At 41.8% G+C, this 9,940-nt stretch overlaps 1 protein-coding gene across 14 annotated transcripts in view; it reads right to left on the reverse strand.

Moving 5' to 3' along the window:
• Positions 1 to 8,695, reverse strand: part of LOC103216195 (RNA-binding protein 12) — a 37,858-nt gene extending 29,163 nt beyond the window's left edge. For 2 of the 14 annotated variants that reach the window (XM_073009241.1, XM_073009218.1), the window contains exon 1: positions 8,554 to 8,680. The gene's annotated coding sequence lies outside the window, so the exon portion shown is untranslated. Of the gene's footprint in view, positions 1 to 2,667; positions 2,753 to 8,511 lie in introns of all 14 variants that reach the window. The other 12 variants (XM_073009248.1, XM_073009231.1, XM_073009225.1 and 9 more) reach the window with 12 other exon arrangements.
• Positions 8,696 to 9,940: the final 1,245 nt, after the last annotated feature.

Consider the following 9,940-nt stretch of genomic DNA (forward strand, 5'->3'; position numbering starts at 1 on the left):
AATATTTTTTGTTTTTGTTTTAGAACCAGAGTGTGAATTACTCAGTGGTTGTTACAGTCTTGGATCTATGCCACTCCTGTAGGATCTCTGTGATCTCCTTAGATCATGCCTGTTTTGACATAATCAAAAAAGAAATGTTCCCCTCAAATTTCAGTTCTAAAGGCTTCTAAGAGCAAATCCAAGGGCAGCCCTTTGGAAAGTGACATAAACCCAATTATTGAGACTGGGAAACATATTACTTTGAAATTAAGGTGGTCAATAACATAGGGTGTTTTCCAACCCATCTGAAAAGTCAACTTTTATTTATTTATTTATTTCGAGATGGAGTTTCGCTCTTATAGCCCAGACTGGAGTGCAATGGCGCCATCTCGGCTCACAACAACCTCCACCTCCCAGGTTCAAGTAATTCTCCTGCCTCAGCCTCCCAAGTAGCTGGGGTTACAGGCATGTGCCACTACGCCTGGCTAATTGTTTGTATTTAGGAGAGATGGGGTTTCACCATGTCAGTCAGGCTGGTCTCGAACTACTGACCTCAGGTGATCCACCCTCCTCAGCCTCCCAAAGTGTGGGGATTACAGGCGCGAGCCATTGCGCCCTTCCTGAAAAGTCAACTTTTAAATATAAGCCTATAAAATCAGCTCTATGACTCTCAGAAAGGTTATAAATTAATGAAGAGATACAGTTTTATCACTTCCCAGGAACATTAGAAGTGGCAAGATTTTCTGCCATAAGCTCTAAGAATTCTGTAACTTCAATGTCAAATATTATATAAATACTAATTCAATGCAACAAACTCTCTAATTGTATCTCAGTATGACGATTGCCATATACAAACAAGAAACAAACTGTTTGGCTTTGACAGTTTTCTCACAGACACATAACACAAAAATAAAAGCCACCTTCAAATTTAATCCAGAAAAATGGACTAGCAAACAGAAAATGCTTTTTGTGAGGCCATCATAAAGCACCAGAAATTTGGGAAGGGTGGGAAAGCTTTTCATTTACAAACTTCAAGAGTCAACAAGAAAAATTAATGCTAAAAAACATCACACCAACAGTCTCTTTTCTTATTTACTATTTAGCAGCCTATAAGGAGGTTCATCAAGCAGTGTCCAAGTCATTAAATCAAATTCATATTCCTTGCTCAATCTAGAATTATGTGGCTATATGCAAAATGCGATAGTATTTACTGTTCAACTTCAAAAAATGCTTAATCACTTTGTATAGGGGAAACATCATGGGCAATCAAGGTACTCAAAACAATATGAGAGAGACAGAGGTATTAGTTTGCACTGGGACAATAAAACAGGAACTTGATATAGTCCCAAGAACACAAAAATTAAACACAGGGCTAAAGTGACAAACACAGTTAAGTCTTCAAGCCATTTTTTGTTAAGAGTAGGGATTTACTGAAACTTTGTACAAGGTACACAAGAATATGCTATCGAAAATCTGCCTCAGATTACCAGCTGGAAAGGGTGGAATATTAAACCAAAGTGGAATACAAGATTTATTTATAAAGTCATCTGATGAGGAAAATTGTTTCTAGCTTCCAAAAAATATGAAATAATATCTGCAGCCAAGTGCAGTGGCTCATGCCTGTAATCCCAGCACTCTGGGAGGCTGAGGCGGGTGTATCACCTGAGGTCAGGAGTTCAAGACTAGCCTGGCCAACATAGTGAAACCCCGTCTCCACTAAAAATACAAGAAAATTAGCTGGGTGTGGTGGCAGGTGCCTGTAATCCCAGCTACTAGGGAGGCTGAGGCAGGAGAATCAACTGAATCAGCGAGGCAGAGATCACGCCATTGCACTCCAGCCTGGGCAACAAGAACGAAACTCTGCCTCAAAAAATAAAAATAAAACAACAACAACAACAACAACAAAGTATCTGTTATTCTGTTACTAAGTAACTGTTTGACAGCTAAGTCATTTCAACCTAACTTGGGCCTATCTTAGTTACTTAAACAGGAGGGTTAGATTCCACTTGCTAAGGTTTCATTTAAAGTCTAAAATTTGTACTCTAAAACATGTGACTCAGTATCTACACTTAAACTTTTAGGAAATATAAATAAACATACCAATAACAAGTATCTGTATTTGTAGTCTAAAATGCTACTAAGGAATAAAACAGCTACTTACTGCCTATCAGAAAAATAGCAAGAGAAAAACATCCATATAAATGAAATTGACCCCCAAAAGAACAACTGTTCGAAGCACCCATCTACCCCACCCCCATCCCTCAGATAAACTTGCAAAAAACCACACCGGCCGGGGCGGTGGCTCACGCCTGTAATCCCAAAACTCTGGGAAGCCGAGGCAGGTGGATCACAAGCTCAGGAGTTCAAGACCAGCCTGGCCAAGATGGTAAAACCCCATCTCTACTAAAAATACAAAAAAATTAGCTGGGCGTGGTGGTAGGCACCTGTAATCCCAGCTACTTGGGAGACTGAGGCTGAGAAGGGCTTGAACCCAGGAGGTGGAGATTGCAGTGAGCCGAGATAGCACCATGCACTCCAGCCTGGGCAACAGAGTCCGTCTCAAAACAAAAAACAAGCAAACAAAAACACACACACCCAATATAGTTGCTACACATATTTTCATATTTCTTAATAAGCTATCTCATTTTATTTTGTATAAAAACGAACTCTCTATTCAAAATCTCTTACCTGATAAAACAAGAGATGTATTTTCTTAACAAGAAGTAGAGGCCAAGTCAATCCTGTGGGCAACCAATTAAAACCAACTTTTAGACTGCAATAGAGAATAAACGGAGGCAAAAATCAATGCAGGAAACACAAAACAACACGCACAGGCCACACTGTACATTACGAAGGCGAGTCTGAAACCACCAGAGTACTTCATTAGAATGCATATCAAAAAAAAAAAAAAGAAAGACACCATAACAAAATCCTGCACATGCTTTTTAGTTGGTATTGCTTTCAAATTGGAGTATCTCAAAATATTTATATATTTACATACATCAAGTGTGTCATAACTTAGCCCAATAACGAATCCATTGAAAATTAAAACAGTCATAAAGCTCAGCTTCACAGCTGCTAATTGCTTTGATCACTTTATAATTAAACCAATCCAGAAAACTCCGTACAAGTCTATTTCCCCAGGTTCTCACCAAATTTGTGATGAAAAGCACAAGTTCGCACAGTAACAATTCTTGGACAACTTAAAATAGCAATTCAAGGGTACTCATGGAAATTACTGCAATTATTCTTTCAATATATTTTATTTTGCACAAACTAGCATCCAACATCACAAAACAAATGAAGTATGAGTTCTTGCTATAAGGACTAATTCCACTGGAACTCAAAATATTAACAAAATATTAAGGGAAAGTGTTTTTTCCTCTGATACCACAACAGTTCCCAAAAATTTGTAAAATTAAAAAAAATTAAATAAATAAAATAAAATTTAAAAACACCCTAAAAATGCCTGACATAATAAGAGTATATCCCAAAATAAAAACAGGTCACTCATCTTTCACTGTCATTCATTTCTTCAAAACTGGTGAAGTTATTAATAAGTCACAAGCATATATGAACAAATGCCTAGACAACTATATTCAAAGGTAATTTTTTACTTTTTATTTCTTTCAAAGGTCATGTTTTAATTCGGAGAAGAAATTCGTCACTGTTCAGTACTAAGATTACCAATGACTACTTATCCAAATGATGCTCATCTTAAATTAGTATCTTCCAAGACCAAAATACAACTAGTGACCTTAATATTCATCACCAAAAAGGAAAACATATTTTTCAAAAATTCTATGTGATTTTCTAAAGGACAAACTATTCATCTTCTAGTCAACTACTCAAATTGCTGAAGAACAGTGAGATTGTTTTGCCACAAAAAGCTATGCAAATATGTAATCAACACACTGAAAAACCTAGAGCATTGTATTAATCTTTCACATGTTGTAGAAATCTAGCCTAATTAAGTCTTTTTCTTTTTTTTTTTTTTTTTTTGAGATAGGGTGTCACTCTGTGGCCCAGGCTAGAGCGCAGTGGTGCGATCTAGCCTCATTAGGCTCATTGCAGCCTCCACCTCCCTGGGTTCAAGCTATTCTCATGCCTCAGCCTCTGGAGTAGCTGGGACTACAGGCATGTGCCACCACCCGTGGCTTATTTTTGTATTTTTAGTAGAGACAGGGGTTTCACTATGTTACCCAGGCTGGTCTCGATCTGACCTTAAGTGATCCGCACGCCTCAGCCTCCCAAAGTGATGAGATTACAGGTGTGAGCCACCGCGCCTGGCCTAGCCTAACTAAGTCTAAGGAATTTAAAAATTCTTCGTTTAAAAGCCATATCTAGTAGTTTAACAGGTGACAAAGAGAAATGTGAAACAGAGAATGAGCAAGAGCATGAAGTACTGCAAATATTTATGTACAGGTTTGACTCCAGCAGCCACACAACAGGGTAACTTTCTAGTTTCTAGAACTTGTAATAAACATCTGATCCCTACTGGAGATTCCAATTCAAAAGGTTAGGTATGGGGCCAGGGTATACGCCTGAATATAAGGTAGGAAGGTTCCTCTCAGCCTCTTCCCTTCCAAACTCAAAAGATACCGTATGTCCATCTTGAGAAAGACAAAGGTGGGGTCAGCCAGTTAAGTTCAAAGGGAACTCCCCAGGTCTACTCTCAAAAATTCCTAAAAGGTTACCAGAAATTACCTTTAAAAGGAAGAAATTTCTCATTCTCATTCCACAAGTTAAGGCTGAAAGGCCCAGTTGAATTTGGCAAATGCCTAGTTCAAGTTTTATGTGTACAACTTAAAGCACAAAATCAATCTAGACAGAAATTTATGATTATCTTCTATTTCAGCAAAGGGGAATACCCATCCCACCCCATACTAAGGAAAAATAATGCAGAAAGTTGATGCTACAAGTCAGAACTTCACAACCCTTGGTATTATACCTCTTCAAAAGGGAAAGGTAAATGGAAATAGAACTAGAACTGAAATACTTCTGTTTTGACACCTCACTTTGTAAAGACCATAAGAATTTAATATAAGCGTCACTGTTTTCCAAGAAACTGCTATTTCTGTATTCTAAATGTCAGCTAGCGACTGAATGCAGGATTTCAAAAATCCACCCCATTCACCTAAAGCTTTGCTGAACTTTAGAAGGATAAGATTAAAATAATAACTACACAGTAAAACATCTAAAATACATATTATATTTATACATATAGCGTAATGATAGGAAAGGAGAAAATGGGCCTGATTTGTCATTAAAGCCACTGACATACTTCAGAAGATCTAGAACAAGCAGCTGGCTTTAGTATGTTTTCCATTCGTATTAGGAATTAGTCCTAACATAAAGGCTTGCTTCAACTTGACAAAATACCAGATGCATGCACAAATCACAAGTATCTGCTACAAAAATTTAACATATTATGACAAGACAGACTTTCGTATTTAATAGCCATTCTAATCACTTGGAATTTCAGAAAAAAATGTCTGACAACAAATCTCTTCATCAAGAAGTCAAGGCACAAACTAAAACGACTATTTTCACTCTTCATCTGGTAGTAAACATCCAAAAGTGAACTTTAACTTTGTTCATTCATCACTCTTTAATCAACAAGAACCAGGGTACAGCAGAGCTAGGTTCTTCGGATCCAAAAGAAACAAACCCTCAAATGTTCACCTCAGAGATAAGCAACAGAGAACCAATCACAAAGGGCACAATGCTAAAAACAGTAATAATCACATTATAGTAAACATTATGAAACAACCACAGTTTCAGCCACTTGATTTTGTTCCCCATTCCCAAATGGACCATATTTCAAAGTCTGGGATCATTCTTAATGAAAAAATTATTCTGACACTGATGGAGAGGTATACTTTTTATAATGCATTGCTCAATTTTTCCATTAACCTCCATTCCGTACTCAAAGGCAGCAAATCAGAAGACATTTCTAAGTAAGATATTCTTCCTGTCAAAAATATTAAGTTATTTTTCAATCCCCCCAAATGCCAACAAAAATGTTCACTACCTTCATTTTCACTTCAGAGCAAAATTATACTTCTAAACAACCACATTCACTTTCACTGTTTTTGAGTCTTAAAAGCTGGCTTCAAACTTAATTAAATTTTGTGCAAACCAAAAAGTATATGGGTGTGGTAGTAAAACCTGATAAAACTGTAGTTTAGATAAAATTATCTTTTCTGTTTAGTTGAAAACATTTAACAATATTCCTTTACTCCATGAACATTTACTATTAAGCACTTGTGGGCCAGACAAAAGATATAAAAGATATAGAAGTCTCTGCATTTTAGGGAGGGACATCTAAAAGCATCTTTTGTGCAATCAACTACTGACACTTGGTTCTTCCTACAACATCTACAGAAGAAAACATACATTCCAACAATGACAGAGTGGCTCTCTGCAAAATGGAGTAAAAACTATCAACACTGTCACTGAATTCCAGCACCTGGAACACACTGGCCCACAAAATCAAGTTTCACGTCTAAAAATTGTACTAACAACTCCCAAGCTTTCAATACTCAGTCATCAAAACATTTGACGTGTCAAAGAAGGTGAAAGAAGCCCAAAGAGTACTGGTATTAGCATGTAACAATACGTTGCAAGTAACTACACAATTATTTCTAAAGCTTCACAGTTTTCATCTAACAAATTCGAACATAAGGAAAATGAAAATTATACATTTCAATCCATAAAGTAATCAACATTTAATCGAGCATATGTGATATAAAAACGCATTCCCTGTTTCATTAAAAATCTGTCCAATAATATATACTAAGCACATCTTCATTATGTTTTGTATAAACACGCCAAACATTTCACTTTCTTCATAAATTACCATAACGTTATTTGAACCACCTGTAACAGTTCTTCCCAACTTCTTTTTATATTCTTGGAAAATGTCTGCACACACTTTCAACTAAATCCAGAAATCCTCCATTCTTTTCAAAACTACCAAATTTCAAAAACGAGTACAACCAGTCTTGCATTGTAGTTCTATAATTTAAAAAACAAGATTTCCCTATGTGTCCAGACTTGAGGGATTTTTCTCAACTGCAGATGCTCTGAGATGCATTAACAAAATCACTAGTTAACAAGGTCCCAGACAATTCTTGTTGCTAAGACTGCATTTTGCAAAAATTACACCATTTCAAACCATTCAAGCAAGAAGCTCTAAAAGAAATACTGCAGTCACTAGCCTAGCCTCTCCCTTCAACAAACCTTCAATTGCCATCACTTTTTTCCAGTGGGTTACACCGACTCTATTCTTGAATATTAAACGGTCCCTACCAACTTCCTCAATTTATATTAGGTTATCTCTGAGAATCCTGGAGCCAAGGAGGGTTTTAGGGCCCTGAAATCTCTTAAAAGTCTGCAATTCTCAGCATGACACCACGCAGATGAGTAAAGAATGGTTAGCACTTAATACTGAGTAACCCTCACAGGAGTCCCCCAGATTTGTCACTATAAAGCACACGTTGGAGGCACACAAAAAGCCCACACGTTTACAACCTAGCGGCTAAACCTCCTGCACTGGCGTCCATCCTGCTCACTAACCTGTAGATCCTCACAGTCCCTCCTACCACCCAATTCACGTGGCTGCAAACTAATGCAGCCAAGCTTCAGAGAAACTCAATTAACTCTCCATCAAAAGCACCCACCCTCCGCAGCCCACGGGATCTTGTCCTCCTGAAATGCCAGAGGATCCTCTCCCGAGGAAGCCCTAAAAGTGCTGCTCTCAGCAGCCCCTTCCCTACTGGGGGGACCAAAGGCCTGGTATCTTACTACAGTTCTCAGAGCCTCGGGAGGAGTACTCACCCTACCCCCTCACTTCCTAGCTTCAGACACCGGCTTCTCAAAACTGCTACACCCTCGAGTAAAGCCCCTCCCCAGCAATGGACCTCGGAGGCATTTCACTGCAACCCCCTCCACCTTCAGGCCATGAAGGCGGCCGGTTGTGAGACTTCCTTTCTGAACTCACAGGAGTGTACAGACTATAGCTTCCTCCCACAGGTGTGACCTGGGTCCCCTTTTGCTGGTAGGCCACAAAGGCCTCCTTTCCATTTCGGGTCGAGGGAGTGTCCTCACTACGATTATCTCCCCACCTCTAGGAACACAGACGTAGTTATAACCTCTGCTTCACTGGGGGAGACAAGAAATCCTCCGTATTCGGGTTGTAGACGTGTTTTCACTGCAGTCCCCGTTAGCTCGCAGGCCGCTGAGCCAGCCAGCTCTGACCTGCCCCCTCTCAGACCACGGGGGCGTCCTCGCTACGGCCTCGTCCCCACTTCGGTACGCAGGCTCATTCTCTCTTGCGTCCTCCTTGCATCCTCTCAGATCTCAGAGGCGTAAGTGGCACCCCACTCCCCCTGCAGTCCTGCCCCGACCCTTTGTGTGGGGTGCTAGTTGCCGCGGGCTCGAAGGCCTCCGAAGGCCCCGCCCCGGGCCACCAAGGGGCACCACGAGCCCCGCACAGCCCCGCCCGTTCAAGGGCTGCGGGAGTCTTACCGGGGAAAGCTGCGCGGCACCAGAACCCAGACCCCGAATTACCCCCCGCGCGAGTGCCTCCGCCCCGCGGCCGACAGCCCCAGCCCGAACGGCTTCCCGGAGCCCAACGCAGCCACCACCTCCTTCGCCGCTTCACAAAATGGCCGTCGACCCGCTCAGCGGCTCCGCGTTCCAGAAGGGGGCGGAACGGCGTGTTTGACGTCAAGGGACCGCGCAAGCGCGCTGAAGGTCTCGGGCAATCTCCCGGAAGTTACTGGGTTTTGTGCTAAGAGGGGGATATTCAGTCCCTGCTTGCGACTGTTTGCGCACGGGACCGACCCTGGGCTAGTGGCCCTGCCCAGTGGGCTGGGTATGAATGTCCGGCTTGGCCCTTCACTGCAAGACTTTGTGCAAATTGCTTCACGTCTTCCAGTTTCCGCGGAAGGAGCAAATTGTGCTTACGTCTAAGTTTTTTGAGGATTAAATGGAGCACAACGTGGTGGCTAGTTATTATATCCTGACAAAACAGCCAAAACCTGATTTTTTTCCCCCCTTTTAAGAGTTTATGCAGGCCGGGGGCCCGGTGCGTGGCTCACGCCTGTAATCCCAGCACTTTGGGAGGCCGAGGCGGGCAGATCACGAGGTCAGGAGATCGAGACCATCCCGGCTAACACGGTGAAATCCCGTCTCTACTAAAAAATACCAAACAAAAAAAACTAGCCCAGCGAGGTGGCGGGCGCCTGTAGTCCAGCTACTCCGGAGGCTGAGGCAGGAGAATGGCGTGAACCCGGCAGGCGGAGCTTGCAGTGAGCCGAGATTGCGCCACTGCACTCCGGCCTGGGCAACAGAGCAAGACCCCTTCTCGAAAAAAAAAAAAAAAAAGAATTTAGACAGGACGGGCGCGGTGGCTCACATCTGTAATCTCAGTACTTTGGGAGTCCGAGAAGGGCAGATCACGAGGTCAGGAGTTCGAGATCAGTCTGGCCAAAAAGGCAAAACCTGGTCTCTACTGAAAATATAAAAATTAGCCAGGCGTGGTGGCGGGCACCTGTGGTCCCAGCTACGCGGGAGGCTGAGGCAGGAGAATCGCTTGAACCCCGGAGGCGGAGGTTGCAGTGAGCCCAGATGGCGCCATTGCACTCCACCCTGGATGACAAAAGTGATACTTAGTCTCAGAAAAAAAAAAAAAAAAAAAAGAGTTTTAATCTAGGGCAGGGCGCGGTGGTTCACGCCTATAATCCCAGCATTTTGGGAAGCTGAGGCGGGCGGATTACCTGAGGTCAGGAGTTCAAGACCAGCATGGCCAACATGGCAAAACGTCGTCTCTACTAAAAATACAAACATTAGCTGGGTGTGGTGGCTAGAGCCTGTGGTCCCAGCTACCTGGGTGGCTGAGGCAGGAGAATCGCCTGAATCCAGGAGGTGGAGGTTGCAGTGAGCCAAGATAATG

This window comes from Chlorocebus sabaeus, chromosome 2, assembly GCF_047675955.1.
Source record: "Chlorocebus sabaeus isolate Y175 chromosome 2, mChlSab1.0.hap1, whole genome shotgun sequence".
Classification (NCBI taxonomy): Eukaryota; Metazoa; Chordata; class Mammalia; order Primates; family Cercopithecidae; genus Chlorocebus; species Chlorocebus sabaeus.